The sequence below is a fragment of the Typopeltis vanoorti genome, chromosome 14 (assembly GCF_054136105.1).
Source record: "Typopeltis vanoorti isolate ZY-2024b chromosome 14, IOZ_Tvanoo_1.0, whole genome shotgun sequence".
NCBI lineage: Eukaryota > Metazoa > Arthropoda > Arachnida > Uropygi > Thelyphonidae > Typopeltis > Typopeltis vanoorti.
In genome coordinates, this window is record NC_143562.1 from 20,707,119 (window position 1) to 20,727,722 (window position 20,604).

At 36.5% G+C, this 20,604-nt stretch overlaps 1 protein-coding gene across 1 annotated transcript in view; it reads left to right on the plus strand.

The window, feature by feature from the left end:
• Window positions 1-11,630: 11,630 nt before the first annotated feature.
• Window positions 11,631-20,604, plus strand: part of LOC150099286 (uncharacterized) — a 623,534-nt gene continuing 614,560 nt past the window's right edge. Inside the window, exon 1 of the mRNA XM_090404213.1 lies at window positions 11,631-11,759. The gene's annotated coding sequence lies outside the window, so the exon portion shown is untranslated. The remainder of the gene's footprint in view (window positions 11,760-20,604) is intronic.

A 20,604-nucleotide genomic window follows, 5' to 3' on the forward strand; every position in this document is an offset into this window, starting at 1 on the left:
TGTTCTCCCGCACGGCCCGCTGAGGGGTACTTGCAGGTGAATTATTTTCCTCGGAATGTTAGCGGTTCTGCTCGGTACTCGAGTTTCACCGAGTAGAACCAACGCTGAGATTTGGACGGTCTTTCGCCCACGAATGAGTGGCCTAGAGATCGTCCGATATTTTTGAGATATCACCTTTACTTACACATTACGGTGATTGATTTTATATGAGATGCCCATATAGGGTAACGGATGGCAATGCTGAACCAATGAAGTTTAACTGAGGTTCGGCTGTTGCCGTTATCCTGGGTTAATGAGTTCGCTCTCTTAGGTTTTGCCCTAAGGGAGCACTTTGAGTCTCCGGGGAAAGTGTTCTCCCGCACGGCCCGCTGAGGGGTACTTGCAGGTGAATTATTTTCCTCGGAATGTGAGCGGTTCTGCTCGGTACTCGAGTTTCACCGAGTAGAACCAACGCTGAGATTTGGACGGTCTTTCGCCCACGAATGAGTGGCCTAGAGATCGTCCGATATTTTTGAGATATCACCTTTACTTACACATTACGGTGATTGATTTTATATGAGATGCCCATATAGGGTAACGGATGGCAATGCTGAACCAATGAAGTTTAACTGAGGTTCGGCTGTTGCCGTTATCCTGGGTTAATGAGTTCGCTCTCTTAGGTTTTGCCCTAAGGGAGCACTTTGAGTCTCCGGGGAAAGTGTTCTCCCGCACGGCCCGCTGAGGGGTACTTGCAGGTGAATTATTTTCCTCGGAATGTGAGCGGTTCTGCTCGGTACTCGAGTTTCACCGAGTAGAACCAACGCTGAGATTTGGACGGTCTTTCGCCCACGAATGAGTGGCCTAGAGATCGTCCGATATTTTTGAGATATCACCTTTACTTACACATTACGGTGATTGATTTTATATGAGATGCCCATATAGGGTAACGGATGGCAATGCTGAACCAATGAAGTTTAACTGAGGTTCGGCTGTTGCCGTTATCCTGGGTTAATGAGTTCGCTCTCTTAGGTTTTGCCCTAAGGGAGCACTTTGAGTCTCCGGGGAAAGTGTTCTCCCGCACGGCCCGCTGAGGGGTACTTGCAGGTGAATTATTTTCCTCGGAATGTGAGCGGTTCTGCTCGGTACTCGAGTTTCACCGAGTAGAACCAACGCTGAGATTTGGACGGTCTTTCGCCCACGAATGAGTGGCCTAGAGATCGTCCGATATTTTTGAGATATCACCTTTACTTACACATACGGTGATTGATTCATTCAATCCAATACCCTTGGAGGGTAATGGATGGCAATGCTGTGCCAATGAAATGAAGTTTTAACTGAGGATTGGCTATTGCTGTTACCCTCCTGCCATGATCAGAGCGTTCATAGCTCATTAACACCTTATCCCTACACTGTCCTCTACAGATAACGGGGAAGATGAAAAGCATTCTTGCTTCGCCCCTTTAAGCCAATCCTTATAAGGACTAAAATAGTTACATGGGGAATCACGACTGTCTATACCCTTGGAGGGTAATGGATGGCAATGCTGTAGCTAATGAAGTTCTAACTGAGGCTCGGCCATTGCTGTTACCCTTCTGCCATGATCAGAGCTTTAATTGTTCAATAACACCTAATCCCTACACTGTCCTCTACAGATAATGGGGAAGATGAAAGCATTCTTGCTTCGCCCCTTTAAGCCAGTCCTTATAAGGATAAGGAAATAGTTACATTATTATATTGTTATATAAATGATGTATTCTGTTGGGTGGTTAGTGTTCATTTTTGTGAACTTTTCTCATAGGTGATTAGCAAATTGTTTAGCTAAGCGCAAACAAATTGTAGTATATGTTAGCCCAGTTATTATCGACAAAGGGTCTCATAGAGGCACTTGATAATAAACTACAGCAGCAGATACAGAATAAACCCCGGACTGGGGCAAGAATAACACACTCGGTGGTGGGAATAGCTTAGCCCCCTCACCAGCCATGGCTTTGCCACGTACGCGGACCCTTGGAATCGAAGTTGAAGCTGACCTACGACCTCGATGTTTGGCCAAAGCCCTCATCGAAAGCGTCGGCGCTGAGCATATTTTTGGTTTTACTCCCTTTGGTGGTGGCCGCTTCCAAGTAGTAGTAAGGAGTGAACAAACAAGAGACAAACTACTTGTAATGGAAATGTAATATAGTGTAATGGAAAAACAATAGTTCCATTTTTGTTAGGGAGCATTACCAAACTACTTAGAATCCCCAGATTCCCTTTAGAATATATTGAAACCGATGTAAAGATCATCCACGAAATATTCGGGGAATGGGGCGTTGTACACAAGGTGGAAGTCCTAAATGACGCAGAAAACCCCAAATGGAAGTCGGGTGAAGTCCACATCTCCCTCGAGATGAAAACGCCCGTTCCCAACTTCATTATTATTGGATCCGCCAGAGTAATGATAAACTACCCTGGTGTGAAAAACAATGCTTTAGATGTGGTGCCTTCACTCACCTTGGGGCGGACTGTCCTAGAGTGAAATGTAAAAACTGCCTCAAAGCAGGCCACAACCAAGAAAACTGTGAGTCAGCATGCCTGAAATGTGGGGTCATTGACCACAAAGTGGACACATGCCCATCCAGAACCCTTGCTGAGAGGATGGGTGGTGCAATCACGTCAGCAACTCCACCAAGCAATGACACAGCACAGGAAGCTTCTTCTCCTTTCGAGGCTGCTCCTGATATAACAGAAATCCATACCTCCACGTCTAAGAAAAACCGTAAGGGGGAAAAAACTTCCACAAGCAGTAAAATCCAACAAGAAGAAACAGTCGTTACTGAAACCATCAATACCAATATAGATACTAATACAGATGATATAGATAGGGAAGAAGGAAAGATGGAGGTGAACACCAACACCTCCAAACGGCCATTAAGCCCACAAGAAGAAGAGTTGGTAATGCCCAAAACAGCAAAAGTATCTGAGACCGCCCACCCAGAAGTCCCTCACGCGAAAGCAGGGGAGACTCTCAGCCATCTCATCAGAGGCATCCCAGGGATGGCAGAAAAATTCAAAGCAGCAATGAAAAAAATAGGAGAACCTGAACTCCTCCTCACAGGGGAACATGGATCTGACATCGTCAGCGCAAAATGGGGTGACATTTTCGTTGATGACATCAGCAAAATCACCCCTGAGCAAGTAGAGGTAGCCCAGGATTTAGACGAGGAGGCAGCTTCGGCGTTCTTCATAGCTCTCTGCAAACTAGACATGGCCAAGGGAAGTGAGGTGGCCAAAAGAATAATAACTGCCCACAACAAAAGAAAGACACAGTAACCACCTTGTGGGGTTTCTGTACGCAGCTTCACCGGTTTCAGCTATCACAGGTGGGGGAGGACCTGAGAACCCGAGCGGCGAAGGCTTACAGCGAGGCGGTGCAGTTCCTTGTGAGCTGCATCACTCGGGCCAGATCCTTCCTCCACCTCTAAGTTTATCTTTCAATTTTTGCTTTTCTGTGCACTTTTTTGTTTTTGTTTTGTTACATGTTTCCTTTTTAGGATTTTTCCTTTTTTGTAAAGTGAAAAATCAACGACCGTTTTAGAAACGCCCCTGGGGGGGGGGAACAGCTAAAACAGGTCAACTGAGGCCTCTTTAACCTACTCTACCACTATGCACTCTATCTTTATTTTCCTCTCCTTCTATCTGCTGACTCTCAGCCTATCTTACTCTACAGGCCGATGATGAAGATTTGTTGAACTCACAAATTATTATTATATTATTGTTCTGGATTTTTTCCCCGTGAACACAACCTATCCTCGCAGGATGCGATTTTCACCGTGATTCGTAATCAGGGGCATCTACCTGTCGTAAGGACAGGATGAGTTGAAGAAGATTCTCAATAACACACGCTTCATAACTGCAGTCCTGGAAACTTACCAATTATTAGGACGGTTTGACTAGACAGTATGCATACCATTGTTCCCTACAAAAATAGGAGTTAATCTAAATACGTTTTGGGTATCGTGTAATTTAAAAATTGTGGTGTATAAATTTTAAACTAATCTAGAAACCTGAAATTGTAACAATTCAACTTGAATTATGTAACCACACGCATACAGTGGATGACAAGAAAAGTAATTATAGATTTTTTTAGATTTTTCGTATCTTAGTAGAATGATTGCTTTCTAGTGTGTAGGCTCGTGCACGCTCTTATCTACATAGAAAAATCACGTGACATTTACGATACTCAGTGCGTCAATTACCAAGACATTGTAGTCTAATTCTAATGCCCTTTCCTTCCTGTGTGTTTAGGTCATATATGAAGTAATAGTTTGCAACAATATTATCAGAAATTAGTATGATTTATATCGTAGATCGCAGGGGCGAATTCTCCATGCTTGTTGCGCAAGCTCATTAATTGAGAAAGAAGTCATATTTCTTTGTTAATAAATGCATGCATTTATAAGCATTCCATTTAGGCTTTTATTTTTGTAGACAGAAGACGTCTTAAGCTTGCGCGGCAATAATTGAGCTTTGCGTTGTGTATCGAAGGCCGATGCTTGCTCGTCTAGTGAAAGCTACCTTGGCTCGCTCGGTTGTAGGAGCTTCCAGGTCCTCGCAGCAGCACTGTGATTTCATGCGCGCGCACAGCCATTTCACGTCGTCTCACTCTGTTGCTTAAACACAGGCCATACGCAGTCAAGGTAACTCTAGCCAGTGAGCTTCAGTCAGCCTTTACAAGGGTGCGTGTTGCTTGGGAAAATTAAGTTACAACCAACTTTTTACGACGATGTTATTGACCAGTACATAAAGAAGAACCGTAGGGTTGAATTTGTATTCAAGTAACTAAATTGAAAAAGATAGAATATCATTTGATTAAATGTACATAAATTTCTAAATATATAGTTTTAAATGGTCAGTAATTCATTATTCCGCTAATCAGACTTCAATCACACCACTCACTCCCTGAATGATAACAAGAGCAAGCGTGAATTTCAAGACCAGCATTCGCCCCTGGTAGATCGATATCCATGTTCTAAAGCAGTGTTTCTCAAAGCGGAGTAGGCAAAAGGTCTTCAGGGGGGGTACGTGGCAATTTTCGGCAATGCATCTTTAACGCATGGAATCATTATTTAAAAAAAAAATATTTTAAACGTATATATTTCTCAATAAAATATATATTATGCATGAATTCTCCTAGTGGATTTATAAAACGCACAAGCGAGAGCAATAGAGCAAATACAAGTAGCTGTAAGCAACAAGAAAACGTTGATATTGCATCTGGATCAAATGAAATCGATAAGGGTGTGTCGTCTGACATCTCTTGAAAACCAACTAGGAAGAAGATGAAAAATCTTCGTAAGTATGATATGAATTACTTGAAGTGTAATTTTCATGGACGGGAAATGAAGAGGAATCGATTCCAAATTTTGTTCTATTACCTTCCTGATTTTATTATCATAATTTCAATATTTACCAGCAGATGGCGCATGATTTCATTTATTAAGCCATGAATATAGACTGAGATTTAAACTAAATATCAAGATGAACTTCAAGAAGAATACTATGCTGGGATGATAGATTTTTGTAGCCCCTTGTATACGGAAACCGCAAATGAGGTGGTATCCCTACCCGATCCCTGACCTTCCGTCTATTCCGATCTATGATAATGAGTTTTTCTTATCATTGTTTGACCAACTCGTTCTTTGTTTTGTTCTTAGATTAAATAGAGATCTCGAAAGGGTCAGCATAATCTCTACCCTGACCTTCGTGATAACTTCCGGGTGCACCACCACTGATTTTTATCTTTGTATCAAACAATACATCAAGGAAACGAACTTTTTATCTCTCTGGATTGTTGTCATAATTGAAGGTTACTCTGTGTGTGTGTGTGTGTGTGTGTTGTGTGGGTCTTGTCTTTCTCACGTTGTAAAGATACAGAATTCTTCCATCGTATTTGGGCTTTGGGAATTTTTTTTATAGTTTTGTCTTCTGGATATATAAACAGTCTGATGACTTAGAAAATACAGTGATTATAAAAAAAAAAGACATTTAAAATTACTAAAAATTATTTTTTTAAATGTCCTTTTATTTAATACAGGAATGATTGCAATATGAAATAATATATTTATATAATAACATAAAGGAAGTGCCAAAAACTTTCGTCAGTGTTTACGTATTTCGTTAATACTATTCTATAGTTCTGTATTTAACAAAAACAATTACAGTTCAATTTTTATAATGGTGGCATGTTTTTATATTATCTTCATTGAAAACTTAAAAAACTAGATTTCAATAATTAAATGGGAAAAAAAACGAGTAGATTTCAATAATTAAATTGAAAGAAGAAAAAAAACGAGTGTATTCCAATAATTAAATTCAAAGGCAAACAAAACTAATAGAAAACTTTCTCTAAATCCAGAGTAATTTAATAATAAGGTGAAACACCTTTTGGCAACTCGTATAGGTAAATATGACTTCTCCATTCGTTCCACAATGGGGGTAGACGGAGATGGGTGATTGATTCATTCATCCAATACCCTTGGAGGGTAATGGATGGCAATGCTGTAGCCAATGAAGTTTTAACTGAGGCTCGGCTATTGCTATTACCCTCCTGCCATGATCAGAGCTTTAATAGCTCAATAACACCTTATTCCTACACTGTCCTCTACAGATAACGGGGAAGATGAAAAGCATTCTTGCTTCGCCCCTTTAAGCCAGTCCTTATAAGGACTATATAATGGGGGTAGACTGAATCAATCGACTGTGAAATGCGGTGATTGATTCATTCAATCCAATACCCTTGGAGGGTAATGGATGGCAATTCTGTAGCCAATAAAGTTCTAACTGAGGCTCAGCTATTGCTGTTACCCTCCTGCCATGATCAGAGCGTTAATTAATAGCTCAATAACACCTTATCCCTACACTGTCCTCTACAGATAACGGGGAATATGAAAAGCATTCCTGCTTCGCCCCTTTAAGCCAGTCCTTATAAGGACTGTTCTAGAATGATTAAATTGAGGAGATAAGAGACTGAAAAAGTCCTTTTTAGGACTTCCAGGGTAACAAATGGCAATGCTGAACCAAGGAAGTTAACTGAGGTTCGGCTGTTGCTGTTATCCTGGGTGATGAGTTTTTGAGTTCGCACCCTTAGGGTTTTTGCCTTAAGGGAGCACTTTGAGTCTCCGGGGAAGGTGTTCTCCGGCACGGCCCGCTGAGAGGTTCTTGTCGGTGAATTATTTTCCTCGGAATTTGAGTGGTCCTGCTCAGTCGGGGTGCTAGGACGGGGAGCCCGTCACTGAGCGGGAATTTGAGCGGTTCTGCTCAGTCGGGGAGCCCGTTACTGAGTGGAACCAACGCTGAGATATGGACGGTCTTTCGCCCACTATGGAGTGGCCTAGAGATCGTCCGATTTTTTGAGATTTTACCCTTTACTTACTAACCAGAGTAAAAAATGGCAATGCTGTAGCCAATGAAGTTTTAACTGAGGCTCGGCTATTGCCGTTACCCAGCCATGACATGACTAGAGCTTTTTAGCTCAATAACACTCCATCCACACAGATTATCTTCATTCAGATAAAGAGTCAGATAAAGGGATAAAGAGTCAAGGACTCAGTCCATCCCCCAGTTCTTTTAAGAACTTAAATTATTAAATTGAAATCTACTAGTGTATCGCTAAATGAATTCATTGTTGAAATATCCCTGTTTCAATAATAGGCTCACGTGGATGATTTAATTATTGAAATTTACTACGACTGCACTTATTTTTGAAATATCTTTGATTCAATAGACTCACCTGACTGATTTTATTATTCAATTTCAACAATTCTTATTAAGTCATTTAATTGTTATAAATATTGAAAGTTTGCGATCAAATCTCTAAAAAGAATTCAAATATTTTAGATAAAAGTTACAAAGACGTAAGAAAGAGCAATGGTTCTCGAAATATGAAACAATACGTTTGGATTAAACTATTTTGTGTGGGTGTCAGAATAACCCAGGCGTTTATACATATTTACAGACAGTGATGAATAATATATAAACTAATCGAATTGCCAAGAGTGAGCAGCGTGTGTTGATATTTGATACTACGAATTCCTAGAGTTGGTTTCAAACTCCCTCCACCCACCTCCTCTAGTGTCATGCTCCCATCCGCTATGAATATGGATGTCAAGTTATACGTTACACCTGCCGTACCGTATCAGGCGTCCACACACACCATTCCGCCTCTTTCCGCGCTTGCTTATAACGATTGTCGGAAGTTTCGCAAACAACGGTATTACAATACTCGTTTTATATGACAAACAGGCCGCTAACATAAGTAGTTTTCAGATGTTGTTAGAGAAGATTAATAAAACATATTTGCGGTGACGATGCTGGATTCCATGGCAGTATTACTTGGGAAAATGATGTTGCCATACAAAAAAAGAGTATCTCTGCTCTTTTTTTTTTTTTTTTTTAATAATTTGTTTCTTTAAACTCTACAGTTTTCCTAACTGCCTCTAAATTTCCATGTATGTCTTTTTTCCTGTGCTTTGATTGGATATTTTAAGATGAAAATGACCTCACATTTTTTTATTTTTATGAATTTTATTTTTAAGAATGTTATAAATTTTTAAATTAAATAATCTTTTAGAAATAATAACGGAACTTATATTTTAATTAGGATTTCTTAATTATTTTAATAAATAAAAAGTTTAATGTTATTATATTATAGACATATGAGATACACTTTTCATTATTTTGGATCATGGTATTACAATTAAATCATCAAAAAAAAGTTCGAATGTGATGTAAAATGAAATATTTCACATATCTTGTGATATTTGGAAAATTAGCTTCTATTTTGAAATATATATATTAAATATTATATATCTTGTGATATTTGGAAAATTAGCTTCTATTTTGAAATATATATATTAAATATTATATATATATATATTAAATATTATAAATAAATATAATTAGGGATGTATTGGGAAAATTACCTTCTTTTTAGAAATATAAACATGAAAGTAAATAAATTATTTTGAAATATATATATTAAATATTATAAATAAATATATATTAAATATAAACGTGAAAGTAAATAAATATATATTAAATATAAACGTGAAAGTAAATAAATATATATTAAATATGAAATAAATAATTATTAAAATTATCTGTTTATCCGTTTTATTTATCTTTTTTTTATTTTCGTTTCTTGGTGGAGAGGGAGTGGATTTCTTAATTCTCAACAGTTTCGCCTTCTTTTAACAGTCGCTGAAATTTAATGGATGATGTTTGCTAAAACCAATCACATTAAAATCACCGATTCTACTTTCCTTGTGGGTTAAAGAAAAGAGGTTACCTGTCCCTGAGAATCTCCGAGTTACAAGCACCAAACATAGCTGTATTATCATCTATCAGTGAGTTACCATGGAGATGCCCTTTTCAAGCACTTCTTTGCTTTCAGATCTATTTTCCGAACTATTCTTGAAAGTTCTTATTCGATTTCTTTCTTGTATTTTTGCCTTCGGGTTGAGTGTTGTTCACTAACCAAAAAAAAAAAAAAAAAAAACATGCTCAAATATTGATTATTCATATCAAATAATTTAATCTCTTTTACAAAAAGCCTAAGGTGTTTATTGAAGTGTCAGGCGCCATCTGGTGTTGAAAGTATTTTTATAAAAGAAATTCAGAATATGTAATTTTTTTTTTTTCTTTTTGGGCAAAGTCAGCGTAAGTTTGGATTTTTTTTTTGCTTTATCACGACTTAATTTTGTTATTTCACTGCTTGATTGCTTTAAGATAATATTCTAATTTAAGTTTTGCCCTTAAGCGAAGTTTTTTTTTTTTAGACAAAGGCAAAGTTTATGCCACGATTTTAATAGTTCAATTTTGCTTTTCATCTATTTAAGAGTCAAATATTCTTTACTGCGCCTGCGCCGATTCATTTCGGATATTATTGAATGCAATGTATTTAATTGAAGTCTAACTTTCTAAGAAGAAGTTAAGTTTTTCAGAACATCATAAGACTTAAAAAGATAGTTTTTGTAAGTAAATGTAAATTTGGGTCTTTGCCAAAATCTGTTAATGAAGAGCTGGATGTTAGTTGATAATAGCCAGATGGCATAAGGAGTCAACTAAATATACTTCCGTGTGTTTGGATAATCGTAGGAAACTGCACAAATATGGAAAGGATGCGATAATTAGCTAAAAGAATCTTATATCAGAATGGCGTCTATGATATGGACTCTAGTTACACATTTAAATCTATTAATTTGATTTGATTTTTTCCCCCCGTTGGTGCAAGTGTGCTGGTATCGAAATTGGCAGTTAATTAATGTAAAGAGAGTTTTCATAGCGTTTATATTCGTTAGTGTCTCTTTTGACCACTGGATGGCGCCGTGAGAGTCATTTTCTGTTGCTTTTTGTTAAAAACTTTAAATACTAGAGGTTGTTATCCTAGCACAGTTCTTGGACTCTCTGGAGGAGGAGGAAGCTACTAAGGTACAAGATAAGAAATGTTGTCATTTATTTTAAGAGAACATAAATTGGGGTGAAAACATGTCTTCAGGAACGTAGAGTTCGGAGAACTGCCGCTGTGGAAGGATAATAAATACCATCAAACAGAGTTGTATATTCTTATTTACAATTTACATGGGTTCCGCTTATTTTCTTAGACATACTTTTTTTTTTTTTTTTTTTTTTTTTGGAGGGGAAGGATGCTGAGAAGATCGAATAATATATTCATTACGTATTTTGCAACATGGAGATAGAATATTTTATTATTAGCATTAAACTTTAACTCATAACATGCATTTTGAATTTTAATTAATATTATAATTCAAATATATATGTGCATATATAAACAGATTTCATTTTTTTTATTATGTAAGTAATTTGTAAAGTCTATACTTCCCGCATTCATCAGTGCCTGAAATACTGAATTTTTCTTCCTTCGATTTCCAAGATGTATTAAGAAATCTTAACAATCTTTCGTTTTTTGTTTTGTTTTGTTTGTTTATTTCGATTGTATCATTACTATGCAATTTCAGTTTTTGTTTTTTTTGCAAATAATCTACATGATACTCACATTAATTATAACGATCTATTTCTACTGTTGAAAATAAGTCAGTTTATATTCTGTCCGATTATTTTTTGAGATGATGGATTTCTTTATTATTACGTCACATGCATTGCAATTGCTTGGACGTATCCATGGTAACACTCACGTGTTTGTTATGTAATACAGCTAATCTGTAATATTTCACAGTCTTGCACGTGCTTAATTGTTGCAAATTTCAGATGTTTATTTGTTGAAATTACTGTACACAGCTGTATTTGTTTCATTGTTGTAATCAACCATATCTAGTTCTGTTCTTGTGTAGATTTTTATTATAAAATAATAATGCAAAAATAAATAAATTCAACAATTAGCATTTTACCATAATCATGGCAGTATACTGCGAAGATTATTACGTCTTTTCTGTGACAACTGTTAATTTAAGCCATCTATATTTGCTAGATGATAAAATGCTCACATTTATAGTAACTGAGAAACCGGGTTACATAAATCAAACACTTCTCGCTTGGCCACGTGCTCCTATCAAAGCCCACACTCTCTAACCAGCTATCTCTCAGAATTCTTTTCCAGCATCCCTAACAACTCTCTCCCCGTTTCTCAAGGATGTTGGCATAGTCCAACATTTCGTGCACTCCGTTCTCATCTAAAGAGGCGCTACTCTTATTCTCTCACTGTAACGTTACGTTCACTGCCAAGGCTTACAGCTGTCGGCGAAAGTCGTTTGGGGCGACAGGTAAGTGAACAGCAAATACTGTGATTCGTCCAGATCGAAAAGTAAACATGTACCACGTGACATGTCTTCTTCACCCCCTCTGCTTTTTTTTTCGTTAAGTGTCACCAAAACGAATTTGACGATGACTTGCAGTATACTAAGCATAAAAAAAAAAAAAAAAAAAAACGTTGTCACATGACTCCGGCCCGTTTTTTTTTTTTTTTTTTTTTTTTTTTTTTTTAAAGCGGGAGAACCGTACCCAGTTCTATTTATCCCCCACCCCTGTTTCTTCTCGGAAATGTGTTTCCGGGTAGAGGGACTATTTATATCAAAGTCGGGAAATGTGTGTTGAGACAACGAACACCAGTCTTGCTACGAACAGCATTTTACGGAAGAAAAAAAGGACTAACGTGCTTCAAATCGCATTGATCTTTTGGGTTGCTGTCTGCTGGGTGAGCGGATACCTGCCATGACGTCACGCATCGCTAATAACCATCAAGATAGTTCCATCACATTCTTTCTTTCATCCCCACGCCATTGGCAAAAACTTCAAGACATCAATCTCTTTAGATCTTTATATAGTTCAAGATGGGTTTAAAATTATTTTATTTTTCTCTGAAATATTAATGCAAATTATATTTTATTTAGAAATTTAAGTTAAAATTTTAAAATATTAAAATACTTTTAAAAAATTTTAAAAATGTATCATACACCTTTAATTATATAATATCTGATTATTACAATTAAATTATAACAACCTAACATTAACTTAAAGTGGTCGTAAGAAGTGGGGATTGATTCATTCAATCCAATACCCTTGGAGGGTAATGGATGGCAATGCTGTAGCCAATGAAGTTCCAACTGAGGCTCGGCTACTGCTCTTACCCTCCTGCCATGATCAGAGCTTTAATAGCTCAATAACACCTTATCCCTACACTGCCCGATACAGATAACGGGGAAGATGAAAAGCATTCTTGCTTCGCCCCTTTAAGCCAGTCCTTATAAGGACTATAAGGATAAGGACATTAACTTAAATGATAACTTGCAGTTTCATTGTTTAATCTACACTTGTTCTATTCTAGGAGGAAAATGCTATAGTTGTTTCAAATAGCAATGTTTAGTATAAAAGCTTTTTTCCCTAAAGGTCGTTAATACGTTACCGAGCATGACGATTATTATTTTCTTAAAACTAGATAAGTATATTGCAGTATACATTACTTCAATCCACAGTGGGTGGAGTTCAACTTTTTATCACGGTGGGGAGAACGTCTATTATAATATATTACATACAGATTGTGACAGGAGAGAAAGCAGTGATCGAAAAATTCCAAATATTTACTTAAATGTACATAATATGTGCACATAATTAAAAAAAAAAATCGACTTGTACTACTGTTCAAGTTGGTGAAGGAAGTATTCGGAAAAATAGAACTTTCTTTTTCCCTTTACGATACGATGTACTGAGGTTTCTGAAGCCCACACGCATAGCTATATTTGGGTTCCCTTCGTTCTCCACCGAAATTAGCGTCAGAGGTTGAATCACCTTTACTGAGAGGAGCAGGAACGATATGGCACCAGGCACACTTGGTCGTCTGGGAGGTCTTTCAATGCTCGTCATCACTCATAATCAAACGGAAGTGATATCACCGGAAGTGACGCAACTGCTTTAAGTCGTAGTTCAAATACATACAGTCCATAATGTTGGTCTTTCTTCCGCGTTTATTTCCATATTTAGCAAATGTTTTGATGTGAGGCAATAAAGACATGTCCAGTGGCTCCGCCCATACTTCACTCCCCCCCCCCACTCTACGTCATGTTTGATGACAACGTTCTGTCAACTCTAATTGCATTCTCGGTCACTGAGAACCATTTACTACTTTAATAATCCTAAAAAAAGGGGGTAAACGACCTCTTCTCCCCCTTTTTTTTTTTCGTTCACTTGAGGGCCGTCTACTTAATGAGGTTCTGCTTATGTGCATTCCGCTCCACAGTCTACGTTCAGTCTCATAAAACCAAATTGGAGTGTCAAGATTATTCTTCTAGTTGGTCCTGAAAGAGGGTTGCCCTCTTTACAATATATGGTGCGGGCTTTCTTGGTCTCTGCCTTACAAGGAATAAGTGACGTGTGTCCCAGTGTGTGGATGGACGATATGATGTTGACCATAGTCACGAAACCTGGCGGCGAAATTTATAACTATATTCTAGTATTGTCAACAAAACGCTAAAACAATTTTTATTTCTTAGATTTCTCTATAGAAATAAAATATATCACCGATACCTTCTTTCTTTTAATCGTAGATGTAAGAACAATATGATTCATCGCTCAACAAAGTGAACTCGACTCTGTAATTCTAAAAATTGTTTTTCTAACTTACATTTGAAACATTCATATAATAAAGTAATAATAATAAGAATTAATAATGGCCAAATCTCGATACATCCCCATTTATAAATAAGGTCCCTTCTGCTTTCAACGATCTATGGAAATTTATATATACATAAGTTTTATCTCTACAGTGCAGTCGGAAGGATGGCACGTACCCTCTGAATAGAGCAAACCTCGTTTGGAATGTTGTTGTCACATTTTTTTTTCTTTTAATTTTTTGAATGACATTTTTGAAATGAAGATAAAGTTAGCCGGAGGTGGAAAGATTTCCCTTCCCAATACCCGCAATTTTTCATTCTACAAACACATAAACGGGAGAATGAAGAACACGGGAATACACAATGAAGATAGCTACAGTATCTCGATGGATAATAGCTCACAAACAAGTCACTGTATACAGACGACAGCTGACAGATTGGGGACCTGGATGTAGGCGCTGAAATATCGGCAACCTAATTAGAATGCATTGGCTGCGAACCTGGAACTAAGAGCCACGCACTTAGAACTAATCATTCTACCAGCAAGAGCCATCAACCGTCTATATGTGTGCGTGTTTGTGATAATAGAGAAAAAGACAGTGAGAAACTACTTTGTTGATGTCTCGCTTTTTTTCTTTAACCATAATTTATTATTTTAATTATTGAAACAGATTAAACTTTAATAATAAAAAAATATGTGCGAATCATCTACAGACGGCATATAATAATAGTGATATCTTCAGGTGAATGATAAATTATCAGGAAATTTAACCTTCATTACTCTATATTAAAAAAAAAAAAAAAACAGCAACTCGCCTTCAGAAAATGACAAACATTTGACAGTGATTTGCTAACTACAGTTCGGTTTTTTTATTACTATTATTATTATTCAAATAAGCTTGCATTCACACACATATGTACAGGAAAACAAAAATAAATATGATTTTGTGGCTATGAGCATCACTCCAATAACTCCCCCCTCCCTTCTTAATCATTACCGGAAACATCTTTCATGTGTATCTGTTTCCTTAATCTCCCTGCCGGAAACAGAAACATTCAGGATGCTACCGTCTGTGATTTGTCGCTCTACTGAGATGAATAGGTATGCTGGCTTCTTCCTCAATTAGTTTAATAAAAGATTGTATCTTTTTTTATGTTTCCGAATGATGATTAGGAGGGAACGTATATCACGTGTGTCCTGTTATGTTAATATATGAAAGCTTATTAAAACTCGTAGATCGTATTTATTATTATTTTTTTTAATTAATGATAATTTAGCTCTGGTTCCTAACAACAAAATAAACTTAGTGAGAAAGATTTTTTTTTTTTTTTTTTTTTGGTACATGGAGTAGACAGAATTGACTGAAACCGCGTTCTCACCTTGAATCTTCTTCCATAAATTTCTAGAACGTTTTCTTGCCTTCATGATCCACCTCCACCCACATTGTCAACGTTTTGCAGCTATTTCACGAAGCCATCAGTAAAAACGGAACGTTTTATGCGCGGAACTCAATATTAGCCGTTGCACTATCTTCAAGTTTCGGGGATAGATGAAAATAAGTGTCTTGGTTTCTGTCTTGGATTATCCAAGACTAAAACTAAGGCAATGAACTTGTACAATCTCTAGTGAGCTTATGTAAGACCGGATATTATTTTGTTAACGACTGATTGCTTATTTAGATTACACTAAAACAAAATACTATGAAGTGAGTGTATTGTGTGTAACTGACTATCAGAACGAAAACCCTAGGGTTTTTCATCTTAAAGAAAGAAAGAAAAACTGTGTCCCAGTTTGCATCTTTCACAAGTACAGCTAGGTGTGTCGCAACACCCACACAGTTTTCCCAATTAACCATTTTTATTTCGCAAATATTAATCTTCTTCTGCAGCTTCTCCCACTTAAGTGGGGTCACTGTTGATAATGAGTCTCCTCCACACCTTCCTGTCTTGGGCTGTCACCACATCCAAGTTCTTCATCCTCAAATCCTCTTCTACCAGCTCCCTCCATCTCTTCTTTGGCCGCCCACGCTTCCGCCTTCCTTGCATATCCATCTGCATGACCCTTCTTCCCACATATTCGTCCTCCCTCCTCATCACATGACCAAACCATCTCAACCTTGCCTCCTGTATTTTCGCTCCTAAGTTCGTAATGACTATGTCAGGGGAACTTCCACTGTTCCCCTGACATAGTCATTTCGAAGACGATCCTTTCTGGTCACACCGCACATCCACCTAAGCATTCTCATCTCTGCTACTTCCATCCTGCTGATGTTATTTTTCCTCAGGGCCACAGTTTCTATAGCATATGTCATAGCTGGCCTCACTACTGCCCTATAGATTTTGCCTTTCGGATTGATCGGCACCCTCTTATCGCATAACACTCCAACCATCTCCCTCCAGTTTCTCCAACCCGCTTGTATCCTGCATCCCACTTCCTTCTCAGCTCCTCCATCTTCCACTGTTGAACCTAAGTATCTAAAGTCTCTCACCTTCCTGATGACATTTCCTTCCAGCTCCAGATCTGTCTCCAGTCCGCCGCCCACTGTGCAACACAAATACTCTGTCTTACTTCTGCTCAGTCTCATACCTCTCTCTTCCAGTACTTTTCTCCATCTTTCCAGTTTAGTTCCTGCTTCTTCTCTTGAATCTGCACAGAGCAAGATGTCATCTGCATACAACATTGTCCAAGGCGCATCTTCTCTCACCTCCTCCGTCACCACCTCCATCACAATATTAAACAGAAACGGACTTAATGCTGACCCTTGATGCAAGCCAACTGTTACTTGAAAACTTTCTGTCTGTCCCAGACAGGTCCGAACACTTGTCTTCACATTTCTGTACATTTCCCGCAACAACCTGACATATTTCTCCCTCAGACACCTCCAGACTTCTTGCCTTGGCACTCTATCGTATGCTTTCTCCAGATCAATAAATGCCAGATGTAGCTCCCTTTGTTTCTCTCGATACTTTTCCATCATCTGCCGTAACCCAAAGATAGCATCTGTTGTTGATCTACCAGTCATGAAGCCAAATTGTTCCTTTGCAATCTCCACCTCCTTCCTCAATCTACCATCAAGAACCCTTTCTAGGATTTTCATTGTGTGGGACATCAACTTTATTCCTCTGTAATTTTTACAGTCTTGTGCATCCCCCTTTACCCTTGTAGATGGGGACAAGAGTACTCTTGTCAAATATTAATCTCTAGAACATTATTTGCACGCCATTTCATCCTCACTGATATCGTCTCTTCATACACAGCCATTTTTATTGTTATAATTTAGAAACCCTCTAGTGATAGAATTATGAAACTTCACACCAAAGTGTAGGAAAGTGAACTAAATGAATATAGATTATTTCAGTGTACATGTGTTTATTTAATTTATTTTAATTCAATATTTTGTATATGTTACTTTTTTAACTTTTTTTTTTCAAATAAATAGAAAAGAAAGCCCACTATGATTTTAACTTTTATTAGAATTAATTATTGGCATTAGAAATTAGAAACTGGACAAACCAAACAAAATTTTAAAATAGAAAAGAAAATACCAAAAGATAATCGGGGATTTTTTATTTTTGGTAAGTTTACAATTTACATAGCAGAGTCTATCAAATAGTTTGTAGATTTTTTTTTTTCTGCTTTTAGTTAGCCCACGACTAGGTAATATATTTTTTTAATGTAAATATTATTCAAAAATTGAAAACTTGATCAATTGTTATGAAATGATGGAAAAATATATGCAGAAATGTTACTCCCCACTTAAGTATTTCAAATATTTTACTAAAAAACGTATGACTTATGATATCAGAATAGAACTTACTTCCATATCTCCATTTGAATACAAAAAAAAGCCTCTAATGTTTTATAGACCGAAGGATTGATAGCCTGAAATGAAATAGAAAGAAAATAATTAACAGCAAAGTAATAACAAAATTTGACATTAACTAGCAGCTAAATCGATAATCGCCATGAAATGCTAACTAATAGGATTCAGACATTAATATCGCTTCGTTTTTTTTTCTTTGTTTTTTTAAGATTTCGTGTTTTATTAATGTAATTGGCTAATAATAATCTGTATTTCAGATTTTTAATTTGTATCATAATTGAAATTATTATTATTATTATTATTATTATATACAAATACATCAAACAGCCACCTAACAAAATTAGAAACACTACACAGGAAAATCGTGTCAACAGTGATCTGGACACCTTCCCCCAACAACCAATATCCGACAAGCACATGGCGATACACAGAATTCTGAGCATTAAAAACCTGAAACACTACATGACATTAACAAGGAATTACTTCAACATCATCTATCGAAACAACAGAGACACATATCGTATAACACGACCTACAACAACTCTCTACGTCCCCACACCCTTCAACAACTCATACGGTTCTTTTGTGAGATCACATCAGATACCCACGCAACTCAACAACCTACCAAGAAAGTTAAAACACGTAGATAACTGCAGAACATTAAAAAACGAACTCTGGAAAATATACCAACAAAGTTAAGAAACCATTAACACTAATATACACATCACGAATCACCAGCATTCAATGCCTACATCCCATACATAAACAGTAGCAACAACACAAATAGTGAAGACTAAATCCCACTCTCTTCATAAAAGCTAACCCAAGCTTCGAAGTAGGTGGAATTAACTTGCCTCACTCGTCTACAAGTAATCCTTATAAGCAAACGCAGAAATTTGTATGTATAATCACTCTTTCTAAAACTTAAAAAAAAATAAAAAATTGTACAAAAAATTCTGTATAATCTTTATTGTTAATATTAGAAGAACATGTGTTGTAAATACATAATATAAAGGCAAAAAAGTATTATAAAAAAATTTAATTGAAATCGAATGTAGGAAGTGCAGCACTTAGTGCTGAACTTTGTAAAATAATAAGACGCAATGTCACACAAGATGTTTATCGTATGTATAAATATTTTAGCAATCAATAAAATATATATTTAAAATATATAAAAAAAAATTCATCGCGGGAGATCCATTTATTCACACAGTAGCCATCATTCACACAATTCCTATCACGATTCTCCTTAAGTCCATTGACAGACGAAGTATTCACAACTACCTCTGACAACCCATTCACCACCTTCCAAGCAAAAATTCTAGATCTCACACCCTGCTAACTACGCTCTTACACAGTTTCCATTGATGATTCCTTGATGTCTCCCTTCTTGCCATGTACAGTGTCAATGCTATAAAACCCCTTTAATAACTTATACAAGATGTCTCCTATTTTTCGTATATCAGCTAATTTTTGAAGCCTAGAGACCGTCAATCTATTCTCACAGGGAGCATTCCACGATCTTTGTCACTCTTCTCTGAATCTACTCCACCACCTCTTCATCTCAACAGAATGTGCGAGTCCAGATCCGCGCACAGTAGAGCAGATATGGCCTTATATAGAAGAACAATAATCTCCTTGCTTGTTAGTATGCATTGACTACCTTTGCCCTCTAAACTTCAACTCCTTGTCCACAATTACTCCCAAAGCCTCATCAGTTTCCTGCAGTTTAGTTCTATAGCATGTGACCTCTTCCCAAAGCTTTTATATGTAAAAGCGATTTGAAATAGATATTTGATCTAATTTAATTGAGAGAGAAAGAGACTAAAGTCCAATTAAAAGTTTAAAGTACAGTCTTATAATTACTGAAGTCTAGTATAAATTTTAAATTAATTTTGTAGTTTAATTTTATAAGCTATCTTATTATTTAATTTAACGAATTAAAGAATAATAAGCGGTAATCATTCTTGATTGTTGAAAATAAAATATTGAACCTTTAAATGACTTCAATCATACACAATTCAAATATGAGTTGTGAATTATATTTACAAAAATAATTACAAAAAATAAGTATATTCTACAATTCTTATAATAACTATTAATAGAATATAAAATTGAAAATTAAAACCAAGTTGTTATGCAAAGAATGACAAAAAATAATAAAAATACTTAGTCATAAATAATATATAATAATAATAATAAACCAATAATATATATTGAATTGTTTGAAAATAATTTTAGAACTTTTTTTTTTTTTAATTTTAGCGAGATAAGAGTAAGAGGTTATTCACACCTGCCCTCTAGAGGTGACCAAACGAACATTAAAAAATCATTTCCTTCATTAACTGTCTGTATTGTGTTGAAAGTGGTAGTCATAGCAACCAACGTTTGTCTTCGCGTGCTTATAACTTCCATTATGAAATGTAATTAGGCTTTTAGTGAAGTTTCGATAAAGTAGGTGGAGCTAAAAAAAAATAAATCAGTTGTAACCAGAAAATGAAATATAAGTATTTAAACAATTGAAATTATTGCAACACTTGACATTAATAAAAACTGAACTGTAAATACTTATCTGAGCTATGCGCTGCATACGGATCCAGTATTCAAATAATACTCAGAACAATGCATCCAGATACCTGTAGCAATGCCGTAGAATATGTATTGGAATATTATTTACT